This window comes from Coptis chinensis, chromosome 7 (genome assembly GCF_015680905.1).
Source record: "Coptis chinensis isolate HL-2020 chromosome 7, ASM1568090v1, whole genome shotgun sequence".
Taxonomy (NCBI): Eukaryota; Viridiplantae; Streptophyta; class Magnoliopsida; order Ranunculales; family Ranunculaceae; genus Coptis; species Coptis chinensis.
The window spans coordinates 78,863,090-78,876,637 of NC_141462.1; positions in this window are offsets into that span (position 1 = coordinate 78,863,090).

The window sequence follows — 13,548 nt, forward strand, 5'->3', positions numbered from 1 at the left end:
GTTCCTCAGTGTAGTTACACTTTCCTTCAATTATTGGTATTACCTTATGCTCTTCTGAAGAATCCAGATCATCCGAATCACCAGTGATGCAGATAATCTTCCCTTGCCATAAGAACTTAAGCTTTCTATGAAGTGTAGAGGGAATTGCGCCGGCCTGGTGTAGCCATGGTCTGCCCAAAAGGAAATTGTAATTAGCCTCGATGTCCATAGCCAAGAATGTGACTTTGAACGTGACTGGACCTATTTGGACGTCAATTGTAAACTCGCCAAGGGCTTCTCTTCTCTGATTATCAAACCCATGAACTGCTCTGGCTGTATCCTTAGTGCAAGTGAAGTTTTCCAGCATGATTCCAATGGCTTTCGCAGAATTGACCGGGCAGATATTCAAACCGGATCCATTGTCAATCAATACAAATGGTACCTTATAGTTGTTGCAATGCACCGTAATAGTCAATGTTTTCGTGTGGGTTATTCCATCTGGGGTCAGATCATCATCAGAAAATGTTATGGAGTTTGTCTTCCTGAGGGAAGCGATGGTACGCGCCAAATCGTTTGGCTGGATGGAAGCTGGAACATGAGCTTGGTTCAAGGTTTGAAGAACTGCTTGCCTATGTTGAGATGATGCCATGAGTAAGCCCCATATGGAAATGTTGGACTTGGTTTTCTGCAATTGTTAGATTACTTCATTACCCTCTTGCTTTTCTGGTTCAGTAGCTGTGGGTGGGTCAGGCTGTTGGGCCAAGACCTTATCCTTCTATAAGTGTGGTGGCTTATATATCCTTCCTCCTCTTGTCAAACCATGAGTCTCAACATATTCCTCTGCCAAACTAGGTTCTAATTGCTTCAACTGATGTAGTGAGATTGTTGAGTCATCTGTACTTTTCTCGGGCTCAATTAATTTCTTCCCTAGAACCTCCTCGGTATCATGACTCTTGGCTGGCACAAACTGGACCTTGGGGATTGTGATCGGAGTTGGGATCACCTGCTGCTGAGTTGGATTCTGGCGAATCACGGGTCCTTGAGGTTCTGACCCCACTTGTGATGCCGTAGATTGAGATGTATTCAAAGGATCTACCCATTTTGTAATGGGCCTCTGCATCATAAAGGATTCCAGGTGCTCTCTAGTCAACTTGAACGGCTTTTGAATCTGTGGAGTATGAAGAAATGGTGCTACCACCTCATTTAATTGGATACCTCTAGGCTTTGTTTGCTCCATGCATCTTCTGACTGCATCTTGAAGATTAACTGGCCTTGTGGTGTTAACATTAGATGTCTATTTTATCGGAATGATGAATGATGCCGGATCCTTCTTGACAGCTTCCAAAGTATTAACTCTTCCATTATGCATTGGTAGTGGATTTGTCGATATATTGGGAGTGCCGAGACTGGAAGCATCTATCTTACCCTCATCAATTAAGTTTTGGATAAGATGTTTAAGGAGCATGCACCTTTCTGTCGTGTGACCTGGAGCCTGATGGAAGTCACAATGTTATGAAGCGTCATACCAGAACGGCACCGGATTTGGAGGAGGCCTCGGCTGCATTAACGTAATCAAGCCCTGTTGGACTAAAGCTCTCAATACAACTTGTAATAGGAAGCCCAATTCTGTGAACTGTCTCTGTTGCCTGGGGAAAACCCCTGTCTTGCTGTCTTGGAGGGAAACTGACTTGATGGGAAAAAGGATGAGTTGTCACTTCTGACTGAATTTGCGTATGTGGTTGAGGTTGAACTTGTGCAGCAACCACACCGGGCTTCTTTGTTGTTCACCGCTACGATTGGGAGGCTTCTTCTTCGGGTTAGATCCTATAGACATTAAGCCGATGGGAGAAATATTGCGAGATGATAACCCATCTTCTATTTGTGATCCAGCGGCAACTAAGGCTTGATATGTCGGATGATAACTAGCACTTAGCCTGGTCACATACTCTTGGTTCAAACTCTTCATAACCATCCTAATTTGCTCCTGTTCCGTGGGCCTATCAATGATTTGGGCCACTTTTGTCCTCTATCTTGTAATGTACTCTGTAAAACTTTCATTCGAACCTTGCTTCAAAGCTTCAAGTTGCCTTCGGCCCATTTGGATATCAGTGTTGTAAGAGAGAAGCGAGCTCTGGCGTTTACCCGTTCAGGCCAAGTCTTGATTTTTTGCGTTTCAGTATTCATCCACCAAGTAAGGGCTGCACCCTTAAGACTCCTCTGGAATAGTTGAATCATTAGTTCTGGCCCGATTCCCATCGATTGTAGATAACTTGCATACATACGAATGTGGGCCTTTGGACAACCGGTTCCCTCATATCGCTCCATCTTTGGAAATTTGAATCCATGTGGTACTCTGATCTGTGGATATGGACACAGATTATCAAGGTCCAAGTCTTCACCTTTCATCTTGGTCATTGCTTCTTTCAATTTCTTAATCTCCTCCATTACGGGGTCAACCGGTGGTTGGATTGGGTTTTGCACTTGGTATTGGGGGTTCGTGTAGAACAGTGGTTGTGGAGTTTGTGGAAAATAGGTTGGGGTTGGTAACATAAATGAGTTGGACATCATGGTTGTAGTTGGAATTTGGTTTGGGCTTTGAAAAGTTTGATGAGTGGATGGTTGAGGCATGTAGGTTGTGTTATCCTGAGGAAAAAATTAGGACGAAGTATGGGTTGACATAGGAACATGTAATTGGGTTGATCTATGTGTCGCATACGGATGGGGGGGGTAATGAGGTTGGTAGAATGGTAGGGTTAGGACTAACCATGGGAGGTAGTGTGATACCTGGTTGTTGTGGTTGACCCAGACTTGGAGTTATTGCAAACTTTAACATCATCTTGAGAAACATCTTTTCCATCGCCTTCTCCATCAATTCCTTTTGACTGGTAGGGATTGACGATTCACCAGAATTACTTGTATGTGGACTTCGAATGTTCGCTGATAAAATTTGTCCCTTAGATGGAGGTGCTGATGGAGAACTTCCTTGTGGCACATACATCTGTGATGAAGATATAGGTGGCAGCGATAACTCTTGAGAAGAACCGTCTGGTAGATTCTCCATTTGAATCAGCGAGTTAATGGTTGCACGAGATAACCTTAACTCTGGTCTTCTATTCCAACTAGCTTCTGGATAAGCCTTCTTCTTTCCTATCTTAACTGAAACACCTCAAAGAAAATGTAACTCTGACTCTCTAGGGAAATCCCCAGCAGAGTCACCAAAAAACCTGTACGCACAAAAATGTGTACCTAGGTCTATACAATTGATTTTAGAGTCACCACTAACTTTATCAAGGAAAAGTTGAGTAAAACCTATGTGAAGGACTAGCCCTTGAAACTAGATGATTATTGGGTTCGGGAGTCAAGGTACGATGTGGGAAGGTGTTAGGCACCCACAATCGCCTGGTAAAACTAGCCTTACTTCTATTGAGGTGCAAAGTTTTAAGATAGGCAAATGAAGAAAGCTTGAAAAATAATCTACCAAGTTAGATGATCTTCACTAAATTATTCAAAAGCAAATGACTATATGCTATAGTAAAACTAAAAAAACAAATAATCATAATATGCAATACTAATTAAAATAAAAGAGAAAATAAAGATGTCACCTTGTTTGGAATGTTGCCTCATACTTGATTGTAGATTGATTTATTGATAATCTTGATTGATTGTTGATGAATGATGATGATAAACTTGATTTGGAATTGACAACTGTGATTTTTGGATTGAAACAGGTGATTTGAGAAAAAAACAACTTTTGGTGAAAAGAAGCTTCTACTCAAGATCGGAAGAGGGGAAAATAAGGCTAAAAACGAAGAACACGAAGAACTTCATTAGAAAAACCTCAAAGTCGAAATTTTACCTTCAACTCTAGATTAAACTAAAGAAATTCTACTCTAGAATGATGAACTAGAAAAGAAAAAAGAAGAAGAACACTCAAGAAAAGAAAACTACTAGGCTATTAGCTTTGAATAACTAGGTCCAGATTATTAACTCCGAATTCCTAGCTCTAGCTTGCTCTAGATGTCTTTTTGTGGGTGAATGAGACCCATATTTATAGCTTTTGGGTATGGATTCAAATATGGTAATGAGTTTGATTCAATGGCTGAGTATTGATGAAGAAACATCCAAATGGCTTGATATCTTTTTGGTTGCACCTCCTAAATCTGGCCCTTGATTCAAAAGGTGGGATAAGGGGTGCGATCTGAGCCCTTGATCTTTGGATATTTCAGATGGATTAGGGCAAAAAATCAAGCCCTACACGTCCTTAATGAGCCCATAATCCAAGGTTTCCAAACTTGGCTCCAAAATGGCATATTATCTAGAATATTCTTGATTTTAGGGATCAAATCAAATCAAACAATTAAGGAAGGTTTTCTAGGTTTTTGGAGGCTTGAAAATGGGCTAGAAACCCTAATGAAAAGGTCCAATCTCGAGCTGGATCCACAGCCCACGAGCACAAGTCCAAAATCCACAAAAAGGTCCATTTTGACCATATTTTCAATGCTGCAAATTCCCTTTGACCGGGTCAAAATTAGGCAAGCTCTTCTTCACAAAAAATGTTAATTAATCCACTAGGAAGGTCCATGAACTCTTAAATATACCCTTGGGTCGAAATCTTACTCCAAAAAAAATGTTGCACTCAACAGTGCGCAAAACGGACTAAAACGAGATAAGGCAAGATTAGGGTTTCTGAAATCCAAAAGGAACCTAGGCAAGCTTGTACTCATTTCCAAGGATTTTTCAAGGGGAATTCAAATATGAAATAATCTCATCCAAAGAAAGAGCGGAAAAAATGAGATTTGGGCTCCAAAGGGTTATAGGGGCATTTTGGTCATTTTCAGCTCAAAACTCAGAAAGTAACGAAACTTCAGCCATAGCTAGAACATGATGAGGAGATTCTAAAGACGCTAAAATGAAGATGAAAAGAAAAAAATTTGATGTGGAAAAAAAGACTCTAGAAAGCAAATCACCTTATATGATCAAATTTAATTCAAGGCAAAATCGTGAATGAATTATGTATGGGGTGCAAAAATGGGGTGTCTACAAGTGCTAAAGTCCATAAAATGTCACCAACAAAATGGTGCAATGTGCAGATGTGCTTGGTTGGTGAGAGCTGATAAGTGCTCAAAAAGTGTTATTTAACCCTCGATTATGCCTCTTGTTTAGCCATCTTAGTGGACTAATAGTGTTTATATGTTGTGTTTTAAGATTCTACAGGTGAAAAATAGAGTTTTGTAGAATATTAGAGAAAAAAGGGTAAAATGGAGCAATTCGGAGCATTAAGAATCACATAGGAAGCCCGTGGACAATCATGGAGAAGGCCAAGGAATTGGAGCTATTAAAGATGCGACTTGGACCTATTTTAAAGTCTATTTGGAAGCCCAAGGCCAAAGGATTCGTTGCTTGGACCAAAGCCCGCAAAAGAGGATAGAAGGATAGAGCATAAGAGAGAAAATCGGTTTATGCGTCTGGGACGCATGTATCAAGCGTCCAGACGCATTGATTGCATCCGGGGACGATATATCGAGGCGTCGACGCGCGTTGATTAAGTCCGAACGCATGAATAATGCATCCGACGCATGAATCGATTAATCGTGAGCCAATTCCTTCTCCGGTTTGAAGAGCGAAGTCGGACTCTAGAAGAAGTCTATTTGTATTAGGAAACAAATGACGGTTTGGAATGCTTCTAGAGCTCATTGTAACCCCTATAAATAGAGGACCTAAGTGCCTCATGTAATTAGCCAATTCACTTATATTCTTGTCTCCAGAACTTGAGGCAGAGAGAGATTAATAATAAAAGATCGGTTTTAACTAGCTGAGTCTTAATAAATTAGTCTTTCTAGTCTTATGTTCTTCTACTCTTCTTCTCGTTCTTCGTGTTCTTCTTTCTATATGGAAGGCTAATCTTCTCCTTCAAGGGAGGAGATGAAGCCGATGCTTAAGGTTTAATGATTCTTCTGGTTTATGGTGTTCTTCAATCAAGTTAGTTCTTTATGTTTTTAGTCATTAGTTCCATTGCCCACACCAGGGGATGGAAGTATAGATTAAGGTTTTTATTTATTACAATTGAATATCATGCTAGTTTAGGGTTTTATTTATTGCAATTGAATATTTGCTAATAACATGCTTTTATTTATTGCAATTAAATATAATGCTAGAATAGAGTTTTATTTATTGTAATTGAATATTATACTATTATTCTCTACTTTTCTTCTAATTGTGTAGTGTTTTAGAGTAAGGGAAGTATTCCTTGTGTTTGCCTTAGATGGTGATTCATTGAATAGATGCCAAGCTCACATAAAAGGAAAGAAGATACTAGTAATATGAACATAGGAACAACCTTAAGTAGAGTTAATTGTTAACGATGTTTCATCCAAGAGGGCATCGGCACTCGCTCGATTGCCCGATTGTAGTCTACTTGGAGAACAACATGAAGCAAAAGGTCATTGAATCAAAAGCATTGGTGGATTTGAATCTCTTGAATCTATCTCTCTCATATTCTCTCCCTATTTCCAATTCTTAGTTTTAGTATAAGTTTAGTTAGTTAGTTTAGTTTAGTTTAGTTTAGTTTAACATTAGAATCTACAATATCTATAATAATAGTTTTAATCCCTCAAACCCCCTTTCCAATCCTGTCCTTCATATAAACATACATTTAAAAGTGGAATGATACCTTACTCATCCTTTACTTATTGAGGGATAATTAGGTTTTCATACGCTTCTATTTTGTTCAACGACCATCATCTATCTACATCACCCATCCCACATCTCACACACAAAAAGAGGTCATTAATGATGGCATTTGCCGTTTTTTTAGTTGTTTATGTTTAACGTTTTCTTTCAAGATTAGAATTTTGGATCTTGAGGTAATTTTAGCCGCATCATCCATCCTTTTAAGAAAGAAAGAAGCTTGAAGGACATCTCAAGACAAGATCTACCATCCAAAGTTAGTCGAATCTTCATTCTTTTTATTTTTTTCTTATTATAGTTGCATCATAGTTTAGTTTTATTGCTTTCTAGTATAATTGCATTTAGGATCTTTTCAACAATTGAAGTTGTAAGCCAACACAGCGAAAAATCAAACTCTAGTGTTTCTTGTCTGAATCTTGACAAACGGACTATCGTCTGTGGGTAGTGGTACTTAAGCAATCCAAGTGATTCACCATAACCCTAGAAGAGACAGCTTTAGACAACGGGCGAGATACTAGCTGCAAAGCCCAACCAAGTTGAAGGAAAGTAGTTTTGCATATTAGTATAATTTAGAATAGTTGCATATTAGTTTAATTGCATTCAAGCATAATAGGATAGTTTTCATCATCTTTGCATAGCAAGAATACTAGACAGGATTGATATAATGGCCGCACGCAATGATGGAGGTGTTTTGGACACCAATAATCCTAAAGCTATCCCTCTCATGCAAGCACAACAGAGGAAGAAGCTGAGTGATTTCTATTCGCCAATCATTGGAGACCCACCCAACAGTATTGTTTTTCCAGAAATAGAAGCTAACCAGTTTGAGCTTAGAGCATCAGTAATCTCTATGCTTCCAAAGTTCAACGGTTCAGACAATGTTCAGCCTTATGTTCACATGAACAAATTTCTATCAGTCCTCAGAACTTTCAAGAACCAGAATATCAAAGATGAGAGTATCAAGTTGATTCTTTTTCCGCTCTCTCTAGAAGGTAAAGCATCTGAATGGTTAACTGCACAGCCGATCAATTCAATCAACAACTGGGAGAAGTTAATAACAAAGTTTATGAACAAGTTCTACCCACCCCAAAAGACAGATGCCATGCAGCAAGCCATCAGCAATTTCAAAGGGAAGGTGATTGAAGAATATCATCAAAGCTGGGAGAAATTCAATAATCTGCTAGTCTCATGTCCACATCATGGATATGACAAGAACACACTGGCTCATTTTTTCTATCGAGGACTCTCGATGATGAACAAGCAGATGATACAATCAATGCACAAAGGCAAATTTACATCAATGGATGGAGAGGAAGCTTACAACTTTCTCGAGAATTTAGCTGAAGAAACACGACAATGGATTACTAGCAACGAGGATGTCGCTAGCATGGAGGGGGAGCCAAAGCAATTTGGTTACCAAGCACATGAACAATCGATCAAGAACTCGGTCTACATTGGCGGCCGCCACCAAAGATTGAAACTCGAGTAAGAAATTTAATCGGTTCTCTATGAATCCCTCCAAGTTCAACAAGTCTCAAGCTAAATCTCTCCCATCATGCAAGCTAGCCAATCTTCACGAAGTCTGTTCGACACTTCTCATGCAACTCTAGAATGTCACGGTTACTATCAACATGCATCACTTGGAGAGTACAATATAAACTCATTTCGTGAGGCCCAACCAAGGTGGTAATAACTTTCAAGGTAATTATTGGAGACGAATCTTTGGACCCCTAGGTTCTCAAGATCAAAGTTATATTCCACGCATAAGTCAAGTTTCACAGTTGGTCCCTCAACAACAATTATACTCTCAACAGAATTCCAATACAAGTGGAGAGTTAGTGCCTGATCCTAGGAGAAATTATGCCGCACCTGCCAACCTGGAGAATGCAATTACTTTGCTATCACAGAAAAATCAGAAGTTCGAAAGTGTTCTAGAGCTTATTGCACAGTCTTAGCTTAATCTCCAGCAATCTCAGGCAAGTCAATGTTCTAGAATGGAGTCTCTAGAGGCTAAGGTCGACAAACTCACCACTACTTTGTCTGTAAAGACACAAGCCACTCAACCTAGCTTATTGGAACCAATATTGAAGAGTGAAGATGTATGCCACATTGGGACAACTTTTAGTATTGATCACCTCCATGATCATGTTAGCTCAGTTACTACTCTCATATCAGGATTGAAGATAGACAACAAGGTTGACTTACCTTCTCATGATGACATTGCTACAAAGCAATCAGTCAAGATTTCCAATGAAGTTCAAAAGGAAGTGGGGGAAATCCTTTCCACTCCCATTTGTCAAGATGACCAAGACAAGATATGCAAGAATGCCAAAGAGAAAGAAGAGCAAACACATGCTGATGTGTTTGTACCGAAAACACCTTTTCCTATGTTTTTGCTCAAAGCAAAAAGGACAAGCAATTTTTAGAGATGAAGGAGGCATTTGAGAAAGATAACATCAATATCCCCTTTCTCAAAGCGATCAAGCAGTTGCCATCATATGCCAAATTCTTGAAGGATGCATGCAACATAAAGAGAAGTACTCATGTTCCAAAGCGAGCGTTTCTAGCTTTGGACAAACAACATCTGTTATCCATCAGCAAGCTCCAGTCAAGCTCAAAGATCCAGGAAGTCCTACAATATCATGCAAGATAGGAGAAAAATTCACAGGTAATGCTCTTTTAGACCTTGGTGCTAGTGTTAATCTCTTGCCCTATCATGTGTACCAAGCGTTGGGCCTGGAAAACCTAAAGCCTACACAAGTCAAATTGAAGTTAGCTGACCGCTCTACCAAGATTCCCGGAGGCATAGTTGAGGATGTTCTTGTTCAAGTAGTTGATTTCTACTATCCAGTGGATTTCATTGTAATAGATACCAAGGAAGCCTTTGATAAAATTCCAATTATTTTAGGCCGACCTTTCCTCGCTACCGCAAAAGCTTTGATAAATTGTCACAACGGTGAAATGAAGATCAACTTTGGTAAGATGTCCATGGACATAAATATCTTTCACCTGTTGCATAAGGATTATGATAACACCGAAGGTGGAGAGGTGTACTTCCTTGATAGCATGATACAAGAATCCTTCCCATTCGAAGATACAATTGAGAGTGCTCAATCTACAGAAAACTGTGATGAACCTGAGAACTCCACCACAGAGGCGTTGCTAGCCATGTTCTTAGAATCTATGCAGAAAATTCAGGATTTAAGTTAGCAGAATGGAAAATTGACAGAGAGAGTATCATATCTTGAGAAGATGAACTCTACATTTTAGGATGAACAACAGACTTCTACCCAGAAAAATCAGTTGCTAGAGAATCAGCTTAAAGAAGTTTTGGAAAAACAACAGAATCTAGAAACTGAAATGAGTCTTCTGAAGCAGAAAATGGACCATATTGATAAGAAGCATTGCACTACTGAAGCTTCTTCTACACCATCATTGTCTGAACGAGAGAAGTATGTAAACCAGTCTACCGCCCACCTTGAGCGCAGTCAGCCAGACATCCATTATCATTACTGTGGTGGTAAAGGACACATCAGATACTATTGTCCTGTTAGAAAGAAAGATTTTCATCAATCTTCTATACAGAGGAACCATAAGGCCTATCACACAATCATCAGACCTGAAATAATTCAAGGTAGAGAAACAACTTCACCAACAATCTTTCCAACATATCAAGGGGTATTTTTGACGACCCACAAGGTGAGACCTCCTCGTCCTCCAAACATTCGTCAAATTTGGGTAAGAAAATCTTATCTCCTCACTCCAAATTGATAATGCATGATATACAAGTCTTGAGAATCTGACGTTAAAAGACTCACATTACTTCTTGGGGATCGGACGTAAAAAGACCTAAAAATTTGTTTCTTGAACTAATTCTGATATTCTGCATCAATGGTAATATCCTACCTTTTTCTCATCCATTTCATTTACTTCTTTATACATTGATGTCAATGCATGCATAAGTAGGGGGAGGGTGTACTTGAGAAATGAATTTCGAAAATTAGTTTTCAAAAACAAAAATATTTTTGTTTCTATATCAGTAGCATGAGAAAAATGAATTTTAATGATGAGTCTGGGATATATATTCTATACTGCTTAGTGTTGAGTTTGATAGATAGTTGATATTATTGATTTCATTATCGCTTAGACTATTTATTATGCTCGGACATAGTTCTTGTTGATAGAATTCTTTATCAAGGCACCACCATAACACTTGATCAGTTTTGTATACTTTTGCTAGAAGAGAGATTTAAACCCCTAGTAAACTGGAAGTAGAATTTTTAGACTTAGCCCGTGAGACTTGAGCTTTATACCCATTCTTTGGAGAGTTTTTACGAAAAATCCGAGTCTTAGAGACTCAACATCTTTCAGTTCTTTATGTCGTTGTAATATAGTCTTATTATTCGTTGATTTGGTTAATCACGAAGTGACATCAACTGGGGAGATAGCCATTAGGTCTTGTAGTCTATTCGAAACAGAGTATCATACTGATAAGCCAAGTAGTGAACCCATTCAGCCTTTATCCCACCTAGTAAGACCATCATGTTAAACCCTTTTGAGCCTTACAATAAGCCATTTTCTTCCAAAACCCTTTATCCTTTACCCAACTCCAGACAAGGAGTATAGCCAAAATCTTTATCAGCCATACCCATATGTTTCTGAGAATACGAGGGGCACAAGGAGGAACAAGGACCACAAAAGGAAGATTACAAGGAAATATCAGAGAGATACAATGAAGACCATCATTCTATTCAAAGTGAAAGAAGCTAGTGGAAAACAAGCATATCCAGTACTAATCAAGGATATACCACTGAGCTTTAAAAAAAAAAAAAAAAAAAAAAAAAAAAAAAGTTGAACAAAATGGATGGAAAAGCTAAGACAAAGGAAGAATTTTCTCTGCAATATAGAATTTGAAGAAATCTTCCAAAGAAAGAAGCAAAACCCTTAGTGTTTTTCAGAAATAACCTTAGAATCCTTTTTACCTTTCCTTCATAAACCAATACCCAAGCCAAGTTACAACCCATGACTTATCACTACAGTATGGTACGAAGTCTAGAATAGGTGAGAGGATGCTAAAGTGAAGGACCCGACACTTCATATGTGATGGACATTCTTTCCATGAGACTACTTTTATTCAGAAGTCTGTTTTTCAAGGTAGTATGTGGGATGTTCGTATGCATTATTCTTTTCCCCACATACATGAGGTAAAATAGTATACCATCTTCTGAGAGATTCTTTGTTGAGAGTATGACTAGTGAGGATTGAAAGTCGAGATTATCTACCTATAGTAAACTAGGGATTCCGTTTCTTGGATAGGAGAGTATAGGAGATTGACTAAGTACACACATAAGCCTTGATTGAGAATTTTGTCAATTTTTACTATCTCTCATCATAATCTATGAGTCTTTGCAGCAATGTAGTTAGCAATGGAGATTGTCTATTGGAGTAAGCACTAAGTGGGTAAGGAATTTCTCTCTCTGAAAAATACTATCATTCTTGAACATGCTATTGATTGATTTTGTGGGTATATCACCTGAAAACCCTCACGAGACTATAACTCGTCCTTTTTGGGGAACTTAAAGGTTTAAAGTCTTGTTACATATGGTAAATGCAATCGCGATGCCTACGAAAATGAGTTAGGATTTTATTTTTGTTATTAGGATGTGATTTTGATCACTTATCTATTTTTTTTATCTTATTTGATAAGAGACTAGAAAAAGAATAGTTGGGAGTTGTGATAAGTGCTCAAAAAGTGTTATTTAACCCTCGATTATGCCTCTTGTTTAGCCATCTTAGTAGACTAATAGTGTTTATAAGTTGTTTTTTAAGATTCTACAGGTGAAAAAGAGAGTTTTGTAGAATATTAGAGAAAAAGGGGTAAAATGGAGCAATTCGGAGCATTAAGAATCACATAGGAAGCCCGTGGACAATCATGGAGAAGGCCAAGGAATTGGAGCTGTTAAAGATGCGACTTGGACCTATTTTAAAGTCTATTTGGAAGCCCAAGGCCAAAGGATTTGTTGCTTGGACCAAAGCCCGCAAAAGAGGATAGAAGGATAGAGCAGAAGAGAGAAAATCGGCTTATGCGTCTGGGACGTATGTATCGAGCGTCCAGACGCATTGATTGCGTCTGGGACGCATATATCGAGCATCCAGATGCATTGATTAAGTCTGGAACGCATGAATAATGCGTCCCGACGCGCATGAATCGATTATCTTGAGCCAATTCCTTCTCAGTTTTGAAGACGAAGTCGGACTCTGGAAGAAATCTATTTGTATTAGGAAACAAATGACAGTTTGGAATGCTTCTAGAGCTCATTGTAACCCCTATAAATAGAGGACCTAAGTGCTTCATGTAATTGGTCAATTCACTTATATTCTTGTCTCCAGAACTTGAGGTAGAGAGAGATTAATAATAAAAGATCGGTTTTAACTAGCTGAGTCTTAATAAATTAGTCTTTCTAGTCTTATGTTCTTCGTGTTCTTCTTTCTATATGGAAGGCTAATCTTCTCCTTCAAGGGAGGAGATGAAGCCGGTGCTTAAGGTTTAATGATTCTTCTGGTTTATGGTGTTCTTTAATCAGGTTAGTTCTTTATGTTTTTAGTTATTAGTTCCATTGCCCACACCAGGGGATGGAAGTATAGATTAAGGTTTTTATTTATTACAATTGAATATCATGCTAGTTTAGGATTTTATTTATTGCAATTGAATATTTGCTAATAACATGCTTTTATTTATTGCAATTGAATATAATGCTAGAATAGAGTTTTATTTATTGTAATTGAATATTATACTATTATTCTCTACTTTTCTTCTAATTGTGTAGTGTTTTAGAGTAAAGGAAGTATTCCTTGTGTTTGCCTTAGATGATGATTCATTAA